The sequence below is a fragment of the Manis pentadactyla genome, chromosome 1 (assembly GCF_030020395.1).
Source record: "Manis pentadactyla isolate mManPen7 chromosome 1, mManPen7.hap1, whole genome shotgun sequence".
Lineage (NCBI taxonomy): Eukaryota > Metazoa > Chordata > Mammalia > Pholidota > Manidae > Manis > Manis pentadactyla.
Window position 1 is genome coordinate 112675326 of NC_080019.1, and position 16278 is coordinate 112691603.

Genomic DNA, 16278 nt, shown 5'->3' on the forward strand with positions numbered 1-16278 from the left:
CAAAAATTTTTTTCTCTCGGAGTTGCTTTTTAAAGAAAGCTAAACACAGATCCCACCAACTTTTTAGCGCTGACATTTAGAAGCTTTATTCTGTGGGAGACTGGGAGCTCGAGCTTTACAGTGCCTGGGGCTGAGGAGCAGAAGCTGGGAAATGAAGTGTCATTCAGCTATCTCTATCTGAGCAAGAAGAGAAACACCCTGAAGTACTCAACTGTTTTTTTTTTTTTCAATCCTTGAAAAAAAAATTCATGGTATGTACAGTATAACAGTATCAAAGTTACTATCACAGTCCTTATGACATTCCTTGATAAGGTTAGACAGCTACAAAAGCTATACTGGATTTTGTCAGTTTGTTCTGTTTAATGAGTTTCATAGCCTACTGTGTGCTACTCAGTTCTAAGGGAATGAGTGGAGCATGAAAGGAAAAAATATAGAAATAAATACAACAGGGTCACCAACTCCGAAAGATTTTATAAAGCAAAGGAAAAAACAGATATAAAAAACAAATAGTAGGAAAAGATGCTGAACATTTGAACGAAGTTACTGGCATTCTGTCCTGGAGTTGTCGTAGCGAGTCCTATCTCAGTCTGGAGTAAAGGAGGAACTATTTTTAAATCCCCTCTATGTGCGCTAATGCATTTGCTCCATCATTTAATCATTCATCAGCAAATATTTATCAAGGATCAACTGTAAGAACAAAACAAAATCTCTGGCCTGACAAAGCTTCATTAGGTGAAGGGAGACAGCCAATAAGCAATAAATAAATGTGCAGGGTTTTCCAATTGTTGGTGTGACCATGGGAAAAAGTTAACTGGGTAAATAGGATAGGGCTTGCAAGGGAGTGTAGGTAATGAAAAGGATGGAGGTTACTCCTACGTAAGTGTGTAAAAGTGACTTTGCAGACCTTATAGACTTAAGCTACAAGGAGAAGGCATGGAAGGAGCATGATATGTGGGTATCTAGGGAAGCAGTGTTGAAGACAGCAAGTGCAAAGGCCCAGAGACACACCAGGGAGGCCTGTGTGGCTGGAGCAAAGTGAGCAGAGAGCGGAGTGAAAGAAGACAAGGTCAAATAACTGAAAGAGTAGATGCAGGTCTAGGACCTCTTCACTAGCAAGAGTCACTAAATTAATATTAGGCCATATATTTATATGAATCTCTGTTATGTCTAATAGGAAATCACAGAGAACATGATCAGGTTTCAAAGGAAAAGTCAGTGTATTAAAATGAATATCTTAGTCCCTGACAATCTGGTCACCTAGAAGAGTGGAATGAGGAGCAATGATTAATAAAAATCAAAAGAAAAAGATAAATAAAATGTAATGCCAATTTTCCAGAAATTCAGAGCCCAGTACATTTCATTAACCCTCACAACAACCTAGTGAATTAAGTATTACTCTCAATTTACAGTCAAAGGAACTGATGACATGATGTGCTCTAAATTCCAGGTACGGTGGACAAGCTGGAATTCAATCCCACATTTTTTATCTCTAAATCTTACACGTTTTTACTCTAAAAGTGCTTTCTATGCAAAAATACCACCTTTTCTCTTGGCCCTACCTTTGTAGAAATTAACTTAAACCAATTCAATTTGAAAGCAAAGCCATATAAAATAAAACTGTTTTATAACAAATAGGCTGCTTCCTTAAAAAAGAGAACTAAAGGGAGAATGTTTTTAGTGGTGTCTATCAGGTCTTAAATATTTATAGTTTGATATTGTAAAAAAGTTCCCTGTGTTACATGCAAAAGCCCCCATATTTTGTTTCAGAGAAGTCTGTCCGACTTGTGATCTAAGAAAAGAAGGGGAGAGCTCTAGCTGTCTAGCATTCTCACTGGTGGAGTCGTTTACACAGAGCAGTCTCTTTTCCAAAAGTTAAAAAACAAACGAAAGAATCCTAGGAGAATCCCATTTTCCCATTAGTTAAAAAAAAATACCCTAAGAATTCATTTTTTAATGTAAAGAAAATTTAAATAATTCTTTCACTCTGATGGGGCAGGGTTGGAAAGATAGTGAAAACAAACCCAACCCAAACCACTCCTTATATGCGTCCATTCACAGCTGATAGGTTACCAGCTCCTTCCTTAAAGAGCTGAAATTTCCCAGGCAGTTAAAAGGTATTCCTGTCTTCTCTATCATCCTTTGCAGTCAGATAAGTAAGGGAGATCACAAGTGTCATGTCTCAGCCCTGAGGCAGTACCAGACTGAGCAAAAGCTGCTTTCCTGGCTCTAGCTTGCCGTATTCATTTTCATATCATGAGGTTCTTCACTGCTTGAAAAATTAACACTGGTGAATCCCTTGTTGGCCCTGACTGGTTGAACTCTGGAAAGGCACCAATTATACAATCTTCCTGATTTCCAGGGATTGCAGAGTACACATTGTCTGAAAAACAGTCACATTTTACTTTCTGATTTACTTTTGAAGGTGTATACCACTCAGCAACAAAACTTCTCAGAGTATTTTAATTAAAGGATGTTTGATTTATTAAACTGTTATGTTTCAGAATGAAAAAATTGGAAGGACACATTAAGCAGGAATGGGAAATGTACAAGCAATACTGTCGGGGAAAGACAAGGCCTAAATTCTGGTTGTCTCACTGTAAAATTGGTGAAGGTGATGATAATGTTGAACAATTATCTATCAGGGTTCCTCCAGATCATAGATTCCAGAAGATAGCTAGCCACTGGTAAACTTCTTGCTCAGATGTCCAGGTCTGCCATTCACCTGTGGTTTTATCATTAAGCAATGGTTTACTGAATCCCTGTTCCAGTGTTTCTGGAGAATATTCCAGTTAAATGTCAGCACCAGGTATCATAGTAAGTTGACATTACCTACCTAGAGATTTTTCTTTCATTCAAATGATTTCCTAAGATGGGAATGTGCTTCTCCCTAACTTTGGGGAGAGGAATATATAAGAATTAGCCTAATAGTCTGTTTTATTCCTCCAAAGGTAAATATAGACATTTATATCTGTAAACATTTTTAAAATCATTTTTATTATTTTGACAATTTAATTTTTTTTGTTGTTTGGCTACAACTGCTCCAGTTGTGACAAAGTTCTCAGTGCCCTACTCTCTGACATTTCACACAAATTAGCCTTATGGAATGAACGTGTACAGCCATGAAGAAGGTTGAAGTTTGGCAGTACTCCTTGACACCACAGCTGTCTCCACCAAGCCTTCTGTCCCCACGGCCTTACAGTGCACCAGGGCAGTAAAGTCAAGCCTGCAATGCCAGTGAAATGTTGACTTTTTGGTCTCTTCTTTTAAATGACTTTGAAGGAAAGCGTGTAGGTTCTAAGTGGACAGGTCCTTTTTTTTTTTTTTTTTTGCTTTTCTTATTAGTTTCTTATTTTATTGCTTTGTGTTCAGAGAATATGGGCTGAATGACTTCTGCTTTCCACAGTTAGTTGAGATTTTCCTTATAGACTAATCATATGTTTAACTTTCTGTGCTACATGTGTCTAACAAGACAGTGTATTCATTGTTTTTTGGATTTAAAGTTAAGTATTAAACATGTTAATGGTGTTATTTAAAATGCTAGACCCTTTCTTGTTTTTGTCTAATTGTTCTGTTGTTTTCTAGGGAGCTGTCTCCCACTGATTGTAGATCGATCATTTTTCCTTTGTACTTTTAACTGCTTTTGATTTATATACTTTAATATTGTTAGACACATAATGTTCCTATTATATATTATTGTAGATTTTTCCTTTTCTCAATATGAAATAACCTTCTTTGTCCCTTTTGATGATTTTTTCTTGGACTCTATGTTGTCTTATGCTAATTTAACAATACTGAAACCTTAGCATTAACCTGGTATGTACTCCTTGTCCTTGGTTTTAAATTTATCTAAGTAATTTACTTTAGATATCTCATATAACTAAAATATAACCGGATTTTTAACCTAAGCTGAGAGTCTTATAGTAGTAGAAATACATTTATTCTGATTACATGCATACTTGAACTCTTCTTGCCATCAGAATTTACATTTTCTGTTTATTTTCTTACAATTATATTTTTCTTCATACCCTCCTTTTGTTCTATTGACTAAGGGTGGAGTGAAATTATTATGTTAATTTGGGAGTAGAAAGATTTGTCCTACTTATTTTTCTATATGGTTTGAGGTTTATACATTCTATTTCAATTTTTCCAGTTTTTGTCCTTATATTTCCAACATATATTTTAAGGTATTTTGTCTATCAATGACAAGATTTAATTAGAAATGAGATCCCTTAAAATACTTCCATGATGCTATTCAACTCATCTATTGAGTTTTCTATTGTAATGTAAATTTTGAAAACCTATTTTATTTCTTGAGTTGGTAATACACACACATAGAAAAAAATTCAAAAAGTGCAAAGAGGAATACAGTCAAATATACAGTCACTCTTCCATCTTTGTCCCCTAGCCTTCCAGTTCTCTTCCTCAGAGGCAATTGCTGGCGCTCATTTCTTGGTATCCTGCCAGAGCTATTCAGCCCTGGAGTCAGGCCTTTTTTGTTTTAAGTGCAGTGGTGTCATACTCCATATACTACTATTCTGCTTTTGTGTGTATTTATTTTGCTTTTGGTTTTATATAGGAATATATCTTGGACATCTTTCAGTATAAATACATCTGCAGCTATTTCAGGGTTTTTGGTCTGACTTTTGTTGCTTTTCTTTGAGAAGTTTTTTAAAAGAGATAATATAGTAATTGAAGAAGAATGAATGATAACATTTATACTATTGATTTCTTTTTTAAATTAAGGCATACAGTGAGAATTCTCTAGCTCTTATTCTCCCTTTGCCCAGGATTTCTGAATTCCAGCACTAAACCTGGGAACCACTACTTTTATTTTCTTGCAATAGTCCAGAGTTTCTCTATACAAGTACAATACAAATGTATCTATTTTCCTCCTCCTTATTCACAATAAAAAGCATAATATATACTCATCTTTTCACTTAACAGTGTACCTGAAAAGAACTTACCCCTAGAGTTTCTACATTCATTTTTACAATGGAATGGTACTTCATCATTTGAAGTAATATACTTTAGTCAATCCAGTATTAAGAGACATTTGGTTTATTTCTAACTTTTTGCACTTTGCAAGAAATGCTTCAATAAATAGACATTTTAATATATTATTTCATCCACTTTGCAAGTATATCTGTGTAAGTACTATCACTTAAGCAAGACTATTTGTAAGGTAAATTGCCAAATATTGAATTGTGCTATCTTTTTAATGTATGGGTTTCCCATGTATGAATATACTATAATTTATAATTTATTAACCAATTTCCTATTGTTTCCAATACTGTGCTAGTCCAAAGAAGTCTACAATTAATAACTTCTTATTCATATAAATAAAATTTCATTTATGTGCCTTCATATCTGTAAGCTAACTTCCTGGAAGAATGATCACTGAATGAAGGGCATTTTAGAATTTGCTATGTACTGCCTACCTGTTCCAGCTGCTCTCATATAGATTATGCTGATCTTACTCTCACTAGCAACATGTGAGCTTATTTCTCATGCTTTCACCAAATCAATGTGTTATCAAAGCACTCCAATTTTACTAATCTTATAGGTGAAAATATTACTTAATTGTACTTTCAATTTGCATTTTTCTTACCTTGAGTGGAGCTGGGCATATTAAAATATTTAAGAATCATTTATATCCCCTTACCCTTGCCCATTTTCCTATTGTATTGTTGGGTTTTTTTGTTGATTTATAAGAACTCCTATATTGGGGATATTAGTCTTTTCTTACAAATATGTAGTCTCCAAAGTCTCTAGTTATTTATTTTTCATCATTGCAACAATCTCTTGGAATTCGCAGATACTGAAAGTGCTTATTTTAAATTCTTCTCCTATTTGTTCTATTATTCCAAGAATGTGGGCTGATCTTTGAAAATCCCTGAACACCTGCTTGCTGTTCTTAAGTCAGCCTCAGCAATTGTGGGAGAAAGATAGGATATACTGCCCAGAGTCTGTTGGTATCTTGTGTTCTGAGTGTGGGGGCTCCGCAGCTTCCCCGAGGGGGGGAAGCAACTGCGTGGGGCAAGATCCTGCCCTTCTGGATCCAGGGCCCTCTCGCTCTAAGCCTGCAGACCAACTCAGCTGCTGCCCACAGTCTGTGCAGTGGGAGAGAACGGGGAGCACTGCTCTGCGGTAACAGCCAGTCTGCTCTCCTTTCTTGTCACTATGTCTCCGAGTTTGGCCTTTTCCAGAATTGTTCCTACCTGGATGCAAGTACTCCTTTGTGCATGTCTTGAGCTATATTTTCTGCAGGTTATCTCTCCCATGATCTGATCCTATGTAATTAGTTTGTTGTTGGTTGGTTGGTTGGTTTTAACATGTAGGAATTCCTCAAGATTTCTGGTCTCCCATCAGCACTCTTTCTTGATGCTCAGCACAGTTAACTATTTTTCAATCTCAAATATTGTTTCTGTCATTTTGTGGCATTATTGGCAGCAAAAAAGGTGAATGCCTTGGATACCATCTTGATCTAATCTCCCCAAATTACTTTGAAAACCCACAAAGTAGGAATACCTGCCTTTTAAACTGCATGGGTTTCTTCACTGTGAGCCTCTTGCAGTCAGGCAGATAAAATATGTAACTTGGTACTTGCTTAGCATGGTGCCTGGTTCATAAAATTCAATAAGTATTAATTGTATAATGGATGGGTGAAAGGAAGGAAGGAAGAAAAGAAGGAAACAGACAGGAGTTTTAAGCATTATTTCTGTTAGAAGTAATTCAACATATTTTAATTAAATATATCACTATATGCCGGCCCTGCTAGGTACAAATGTTATAAGAATGAATAAAGTGCTCTCCTTGTCCCCCTAAAGTGTATGTGTATGGACAAGAGAGACAGAAAAGATTAGAAGCATGCTTCCCAAAGTCCAAGAGCTAATATTCTAAGAAAAAAACTAATAGAAATACATTGTAACTACATCTACAGGCTTCATAAGAAAGCAGAGAAGGTAATTACTTGGTAAATTGGACAAATAGAGCTATGTAAGGTGAACAACACTTAGAAGTGGAGAAGAGAGAGGTCCAAACCACATGTTCTATCACATGCACACAAAAGATTTGGCAGATGTATCTCCAGCTCTGCCATATATTCAGTCATAAAAACAAGCAGTAACTGTATATTTTAAAAAGATGGCCTAAAAGTAAAGTTTCTTGGAAATGCAGATAGATAAATGATCACATGCAAAAACCATTTCAAATATTAAAATAAATTACATTTTGAACTTTGTTAATTTTGAAGTAAATTTTGTGGTTAGACTACTTGAGGCTCATGCTTTTAGGTAACATACCAATGCACTGAAGTTATGCCACGAAGTGGCTCAATATAAGCAAGAAAAAGGTTTGCTTCTCTGGTGGGTGCTTCCCTCTGGAAAATGTAATAGCTCACTGCTACCCTCCAGAATGAATAATCCAAGGTGAGCAGCTCTCACCAGCTTAGCCTGGTACAAAGAACAGGGGCAGGATCCCCGCAGCCTGGGGGAAGGGAGTGGGAGGCAAGGCAGGCAGCAAGGAGGCCAAGGGAACAGAAGTTGCTGGGCTCCCATCTGAGTTTGACCCTCCATCTGAGAGGTGATATAGCACACTAAATTCTAGAAGAATGTTTCCAACATCCTCTGAATTTTGCCTTTTCGTATTCCATGGCATGTTAGATTGGGTTATTTCTTATAAATAAGCACACTTAGATGCCCTTCCAGATACTGCAGAGCTGAGAGGGGAGGTGGCATTACAGTTACCCAGCATGTGGCAATCTCTTCTCAGGATGGTGTGAGACAACAGAGAGGCCCTATCTTAGGTATTGGTAAGAGGACCAGCACTAGAGACAAGTGCCCTCGAGGGTATAAGCAGGTTGTCAGCCTCTTCTTGCCTCAGCTTACTTACCCATTACATGGAGGCAATGATGGTAATTGGCTTTTATGGGTGTGGTCAGGATTAAACAATATCACATACTTAAAACTCTCAGCATAGTTCTTGGTACACAAAAAACACTTAAAATTGCTATATTTTTATTTTGATTACTTCCTTCATGCCACCTGGCTGTAATACTTTAAATCAGCCATTCTTAAATGGATCCCAGGTGATTCTGAAACCCTCTCAGAGGGCCCACAAGGTCAAAACCATTTTTGCATAAGTATTATTTTCATAATAGTAATAAATACATGATTTGATTTGCCTTTTTACTCTCATTTGCTCATGTGTGAAGCAGAGCTTTCCAGAGGCATGTAAGACTGCAATAGATTAAGTACAGAAGCATAGGAGAATTCAGTTGTCCTCTGTAAAGCCAGATATTAAGAGATTGGCAAAAATGAACAACAATGCAACTCTTCTTTGTAAATGTCTTCGTTTTAGAAAAATGTAGTAATTTTTTCATAAAAATATGTTAGCATGCAGTGGGTTTATTGGGATTTTAAATAAATTAATACACAGATATGTTACAAATTGCTGTTTTAATTTCTAATACAATAAATATAAATATATAGAACCCACATAAATAAAAGCCCTTTGGACTCCTTAACAATTTTTAAGAGTATATAATGGGGTCCCGAGACCAAAATGTTTCAGAACTGCTGCCTTAAATCACGTGTGTAATAGTTACGGTGATTACTTTTGTCTCTATTTATAATGCTTTTTCATCTCTTTTTTTAAATTTATAAAGGGGGTTGAAATATTTAGAGTATAAAAATCTTATAACATCCTATAATTAAAACATTCCATGAGAGCCACTATTAATATCTTGACATATATCCCTCCAGTGTTCAGGCCATTCATATGTCATGCATATAGAATTAAAAAGGGATGATATGGTACATAATATTTTGAAACATTTTTCTTTTACTTAAAATATATCATAACATCCATCCACATCATTAACTACTCTATAATAGCCTTTATAAGGACTGCATTATTATTTCTTTCTTTAAGTTCCTATTTTTGGACATTTACATTGCTTACATTTTTTCATGATCTAAACAGTGTTATAGTGAACACCCTATTTCTACATACTTGATTATTCCTAGAAGTAGAATTGTTGGGTCAAGGGTATGCATATTTTTAAGGCAATAATGTTCCCAAATTGTTCTTCAGAAATGTTGTGCCAGCACACTTATTAGCAGTTTATATTTGACACCCTTTCAATTAAGCATTATTTCATATCTTTAACAATCTGATAGCTTAAAAGTGATATTTCATTGCTATAATTTACATTTCTTTGATTGCTAGTATGTTTGACTACTTTTTCATACGTGACTTGGCTTATGGTATTTCATTTTCTGTAAAATGACTCTTAGAATAATGACTTTTTTATTGAATTGATGCAACTTCTAAAAGCTGCTCACTTTTCTCAAATGTTAGTTCATATACTGGTCATATTAGCTTGTGAGACACAAGTGATTACATAGCTTATATAGATTTTAAATATTTGTAAGTATCAATGAAATCCTATTGGGTAAATTCAGTCGCTTTGTAAGCTCTCCCCAGTATGTCTTATCTTTGTGTGAACTTAAATTTCAAAGAAAGCAATAATGATCATTCACATGATCTAACAATTAGGACTACTTTCAATGGAACTGTGTAAATTACAAAATGCTACTCAAAAGTAAGGAAGTATTATTATTTAAATGTTTTGGTCACAACTAGTTTAGCTGGCCTATCAGGATAGTAAAGTTCTCGGGAATGCTAAATTGAGAAGAGGAACTAGACGTAGGTGGCACAGGAAAGAGAGCAACTAAATGATGGAAATGAGAGCTCCCCAAGATAGCGTACCATCGGCAAGGCAGAGCCACCTGAGGCTGGCGAACAGTGGTACCCACCGAGTGGGTGCTGGCCAGGTGTGGGTTGAAGCAACTGAACTGCCAGGCAGTAAGCCTGTCTGAAGGTGGACTGGGAGAAGCACCGTAAATTCCAGGACGTGTGCTCTCTTCTTCCCTCCCTCCTCAGCGCCGCCCAGTATCTGGGGCTAGGGTAAGTGAGGTGAGACCCATGAGCAAGATGCTGGGAAGAGCTGAGCAGAGCGACAGCCCCCAGGTAGAGGCTCAGACCAACACGCAGAGAAACCCATGCTGATTGCACAGCTCAACGCAACAGGAGCAAAAGACTTGTGTGGAGCCAGGCTCACATCCCATATCAAGTCAACAAACAGCAAGCTTCTAAATCTTCCCTGTCCTCATTAAGAAAGGCAAAGGAAACAGGTTAGACCAAGGCAGTAGCTGGGAGGAGCTGGGAAAGACATAGACCAAATGAATACCAGCCGCTCCTGATGACTTCTGATGCTACTAATCTCATTCTGCAGCTAAAATCAGGCAGAATCCTGCATACAGCGGGGCTTGCAAATATTTGCTGGATGAAAAAGTGAGTAAATAAGAAAATAGATGCAATTTGCAAAACCCATGAAACTAAGTAACAAATGGTCAGTATTCTTAAGAATATTTGTTAACTCTTCAAAGTGAAGATTTTTTAACTAAAAATAATGGGAACAATAAACTCTTTACCTCCATTTATGTCAATGGTCACTGCATCTATTTAAAGTTTCCTACTGGGAATCCTAATAAATATTTAAGCTGTTCTGATCTACCTTGCCAGTTGGTACTTAGGGGGAAATAAGCGGTGGATTACATAAAGGGTTTCTTCAGAAGCTTTGAAGCCTACTGTTTTAGGCTATATCGAGATGTCTCATCCACTTCCCTTTCTCCTTTCTTTTCTAATCTTTTGTTTAGGAAAAGTAGCTATAAACACACTGACCTATGTTGCTATAATGATTTTCTTCATTAGCACTGTAGTTAAGGTTACACACAGACTTTTTCTGTAATCCCACTTCTTCACTTAGTTTCCAAGGTTTTGAACACATCCCTCCAGTCTAAAGCTCCCCAGGCTTTGTCCCTTATTCAGATAAACTTTAAACTCAGTCTGTTCAGCTGCTTCTGAGAAGAGAGGAAACATGAAGTGTAATGTTTTCCCATGAGTGATAGAAAGATTGACTTTAAAGTTGATATATTCATCATAGCTCTTTATGACTTGGGAAAGATGTCATCATCCAGGAAAATATCAAGGAATCAAAAGACCAGGAGAGAATGATCAGGTGATATATAAAAGCCAATCTAGCTCTTTTGACTGAACCTACTCAGATATCTTCACAATTTCAAAACACCTGAAAAAATAGCCTTTTAATAGGTGGGTATCCCATATGCCAGAATTTTCCACTCAAAGGATGGACATTGTTAAATGTGAGCTTTTTTTATGCACTTGAGGGTAACTCTTGCACCCAGATAATACTATTCAGTGGTTTACTTTGGTTTAAAGTTAATATTCAATTAATTATGGTTTAAAAATCATAGCTTCCTTGAACTTTCAAATTACCACATAAAACTTATAAACCCAATACATTTCAGCAAACATTTTCAAAGGTCTTAGATCAATGTTTAGTCCAATTTACAGATTTAATTAAATACCTTAAAATAGTCTTAACTGTAGTTGTATAATCAGTATAATCAATTTTCCTTTAAATATAATTTTTTGATTCAAGAAACCCTTCAAAGTTATTAAATAAATAATGTAAATGTCATGAATTAAACTTTTAACTTAAAAGTCTGAAGTCTAAACCAATTATTCAATTCCACATTTGAAATCTGAATCATAAGTCTGACATTTACTCTGGGAAGCTAAATTCTCTTAAATTACAAATGCTTAAAATGCCAAACATGCATAGCTTTCTTTATGCCAAAGCATCAATACTATGGATTTGATTTTTATAAACACAATGTATTTAATTCTATACTGTGAGGGAGTTGCAATTTGTTTATTCACTAAGTAATTATATCATCTCAAGCAAATGTGAAGGCTAACTCCTTAGGCCCTCAAGACCGCTGACTGCTTCCATCATGCTAATGATTCTTTTTCCTGACTCACTTTTCTTCAATTTTTTCTTTTCTGAGTTGTAGTACCTGTTTGCTACCACCTGAAAATCCAGAATTAATGTTAGTTTCTTAATGTAGAGAAATCTAGCCACTCTGGCTAAACTTCTCCTAATTAGGTCTGTACAAAAAGGTCTTCTCTTTCTCATCCCAAAAGTTCTATCAAGCCTAACAACAACAATAAAAAAATCCAGTGGCCTCTGAGACATCTGGTGCTTTAAGTAATGCCCCTTCCTCCTTTAGAATGCAAAAATAGAGTAAGATTTTTCTTTTTCTAAATAACATGTATTTTCCTTCCAAGTTAATTAGGTGTTAAGCTTCCTCAGGACAAGGGTCATAAGTTTTACTCTCTTTTTAACTCCACATTTAAAATGGTCTTCTAATCATTTTTCTGCCAGTTTGTATGGACCCAGAAATCATGCTGATCTCCAAGGTGTTATCTTTCGAGAAAACATACACTGAATTAAGATAGGTGCAAATGTTTTGCTATTCATTCCAAGAAGTAGAGTCTATTTCTCTCCCCCTGAATCTGGCTTGACATTAGTAATTTACTTGACCAATGGAGTATGATAGAGGTAAAGTTAGGCCAGTTCTGGGCCTCGCTTTTAAGGGAACTGATAGCTTCTGCCTTGCCCTCTTGGAGACCTGAGCCATCAGCTAAGAAGTCTAACTTCCCTGAGGCAGCCAAAAAATGAGGACACTCAAGGTACACAAAGTGATCATATGTAGGTACTCTGGCCAACTAGTCACCAACACTACCAGACATTTGAATGAATTATCTTGGACATACAGCTCATTAAAGACTTCAGATGACCCTATCTGACTGCAGCTGCGTGAAAGATTCCAAGCAAGAACCATTCAGTTGAATATAGTCAACCCACAAAAATATGAGAGATAATAATTAACAATTTTTGTAAGCTATATTGTAGAGTGATTTTTACTAAGCAGCAATAGATAAATGGCATAACAGATAATCATGACTATCATTTTAAGCCTGAACATTTGGCTTCACACGAGCCAAAAGCCACAACATGCTCAGTTGTAAAAATACATTACAATTTTGTAGTACACTTGGAGAAACTTTTGGTTTCCAATAGCATCTAGTAAGCTCCATACTGGTATTCACAGCATGCTGGTAGTTGAAGCCTTCTTCTTTGTCTTCATCTTTTGTCTTTGTCTTACCTTTATCTCTTCATCTCTCTTCTGTTTCTCTTCTTTCCTTTTCCCTCTTTCTTTATTCTTTTATATTTTATTCTCTTTTCCCTTCTCCTTCTCTTTCTGATTCTATATCTCCTCCTCCTTTCATTATTCAACATTCCTTTATAGAACTAATTCTAAGAAATGTACTTTAAAAACAGGCAACAATAGCTCTAGCATTAACACTGTAGCTAGCAGGAATTGAGAACATACTAAATTTCAGCATTACTTCATTTAATTCTCATTACAACTCCATGAAATAGGTATAATTAATAGTCCCTTGTTACAAGAATAAACTGAAGCTTAAACTATCGCCTGGGATCCTTAAGTCCAAGCATCCCACAGGGCCATCAGGCATCTGAGGGCCTGTGGTATGAGTGACATCTCAAGCTCTATAGCCAACCAGCTTTGAAAGTTCTCAGCATTCTTCATAGTGTACATTTATACTTTTAAAGGAATTGACTAAAGACCATTTCACAATGAATTACATGGACCAAGTATTCGCCTGTCATCATTTCTCCAGTCCCTAAGTGCATACATTTAGCAGCTGTTAGAACCCTTTTACTGCCTCCCTGATGTGTGCAGTAAGAGCTGGCATGGTAAACAAGGCCAAGTGGAAGCTCCTGCAACCGTCACTACATCATCTGACTAAGATAGTAAATTTGAAACAATATTATATCCATGGAGGAACTGAAGAGATTAGTGTCATCATAAATGACTTTTAGAAGAAAGGATCAAGAGAATGAGAAAACTAGTCACACACTGGCAGAAAATACTGCAAAAGACACATCTGATAAAGGACTGCTACCTAAAATAGACAAAGAACTTTAAAAACTCAACAATTAAAAAAACAACTCAGTTAAGAAATAGGCAAAGACTCAGAAAACTACCTTACCACAGAATATATACAGATGGCAAATAAACACATGAAAAGATCAACATTATATGTCATTACAGAATTGAAAATTAAAACAGGATATTACTATACCCTATTAGAATGGCAAAAATACAAAACACTGACAACACCAAATGCTGGCAAGGATGTAGAGCAACAGGAATTCTGATTTATTGTTGGTGGGAATGCGGTTTGGTACAGCCACTTTGGAAGACAGTTTGGCAGTTTCTTACAAACCTAAATATGCTCCTATTATATGATTCAGCAATAGTACTCCTTGGTAACTACCAACATAGATTGAAAATTTACATTCACATGGATGTTCACAGAAGCTTTATTCATGATTGCCAAAACTTGTTAGCAACCAAGTTGCCCTTCAGTAGGTAAATAGATAAACAGACTGTGGGAAACCCAAACAATGGAATATTATTTAGCACTGAAAAGAAATAAGCTATCAAGCCATAAAAATACATGGAGAAACCTTAAATGTGTGTTTTTAAGTGAAATAAGCCAAAATGAAAAAGGCTACATACCGAATGATACCAACTACTTTAGACTCTGGAAAAAGCAAAACTGTGGAGACAGTAAAAATGTCAGTGGTTGTGAAGGAGCAGAGGAAGGGAGGGATGATAGGCAGAGCACAGAAGATTTTTAGGGCAGTGCAACTAATCTGTATGATACTATACAAGTCATTGCACATTTGCCAAAACCCATAGAATGTTCACTAAAAGTGAGCCCTAAATTAAATTATGGACTTTGGGAATAATAAAGTATCAATGTAGGTACATTAATTGTAGCAAATGTACTGCCTTGGTGGGACTTGTTGATAATGGGGTCAGCTGTGTACATGTGGGGGCAAGGGTTATATTGGAAATCTCTGCTTAATTTTGTTGTGAACCTAAATCTGCTCTAAAAAAAATAGTCTATTCAAAGATCTTTTTTAAAGGCAGGGGAGGTTAGCCTCTTTATATCCCTAAGAAATTCATCTGTTTGGCCCATGTTAAATGAAAATAAGTTGTAAATGATGACAGTAGACTACTTAAATTTAACCAAGTGGTAGCCATGATCTCGGATAAACATAGCCTCTAGAACTTAGTATTCATCTGGCCAGTGTGTTCTTTTCAATCCCATTGGAAAAATTATTACTAGCAGTTCACATTCATATGGAAAGGGTAGCAGTACACATCACAGTCTTGTCATAGGGCTCTGTGTTAGCTTTCCTCTTGTCTGCAACAATATAGCACAGAAAATGTTTGATTACCTTGATATTCCATAGAACATCACACTAGTTCAACTTCTTTAATGAGTTCATATTAATTGGACTATTGAGCTGGAAGTGGCAAATACACTGGATGCCCTAATTAGACACATGCATATTATAGGGTAGAAGAGAAACCCTATAAAGATTCAGCGGTCTGACACACCAAAAAAAAATTTTTTAATGATGAATAAAAAGTGCTTTTCCAATATTTTGTTATGAAAATTATCAAACATATAGAAAAGTTGAAATAATTTTCAGCAAACCCTTAAATATCCAACACTTAGATTCCATAATTAACATACTAGTATATTGTTTAGCATGCTTAATTATGTGTTTAGAAGTCCAATAATGAGGGGCATGTCAGGATACCCCCATTTAATATAAAGGAGAAGTCACTTCATCTTGCATCCCCTTCCACTAAGGTCAAGTGCTTAGTGACCCCTTTGAATTTTGGAGGTGCTCTTAGGAATATCACTCTGTTTTAGTTGTTGGACAACTTGGAGGGCTGACAATTTCTAATGAAGCCTAGAGCAAAAAGAAGGCTCAGCAGCAAACCCAGGCTGTCCTGCCTTACCCTCCAGACTATATTACCCAACAGATTCCATGGCACTAGGGGTATCCATGGTAAATACATGGATCCATGGTGAATGCTGGTGTGGGAACTCTAGAAAATAACAATACAAGAGCTATAGTAGAGAGACACTTCAGATTTTGGAGAAAGACTCTATTTTCTGTGGCAGAAATCATATGCTTTTTAAACAGTCTCTGGCTGCTACTAAGTCCTAGTAGGACTAGTTACCTTAACAAGTGGCTCTGTAAGTGTTGCAGCCCATCATGAATTGGTATTTTCAGACCTATCAAGTTACAAGATCAAACAAGAGCAGCAACAATCCATCATTCTGTAGAAATCACACAAAATCAGGACCTAGCAAAGGTAGCAGAAACAAAAAAGCTGTGTGAACAGGACTTTTTACATCCACATCACTTATTTCTGCTGCACTAATGCCTAA